Source organism: Penaeus monodon, chromosome 27, assembly GCF_015228065.2.
Source record: "Penaeus monodon isolate SGIC_2016 chromosome 27, NSTDA_Pmon_1, whole genome shotgun sequence".
NCBI classification, from domain to species: domain Eukaryota; kingdom Metazoa; phylum Arthropoda; class Malacostraca; order Decapoda; family Penaeidae; genus Penaeus; species Penaeus monodon.
Window position 1 is genome coordinate 13,146,248 of NC_051412.1, and position 280 is coordinate 13,146,527.

A 280-nucleotide genomic window follows, 5' to 3' on the forward strand; every position below is an offset into this window, starting at 1 on the left:
ACCCGAAGACAATGCCGTCCGTCTTCTGATACAGAAATGAATAGCAGGAATGAAAATAAAATTACAGACAACCCCACGGAATATTCCTTTTATCATGCCACGCGAATTTCAGTGTCAGTATAATATGATGGAGATTTATTATTTTTGTTTTCTTTCAACAAAACATCAAACATAACATAAAACAGTCTACAATTTTCTGGCCACATTCTTAAGAAATGTATATGGTAATACTGCACAAACTTCTGTACCATAATTCAGTCATAACTGAAAAAAATGTGTG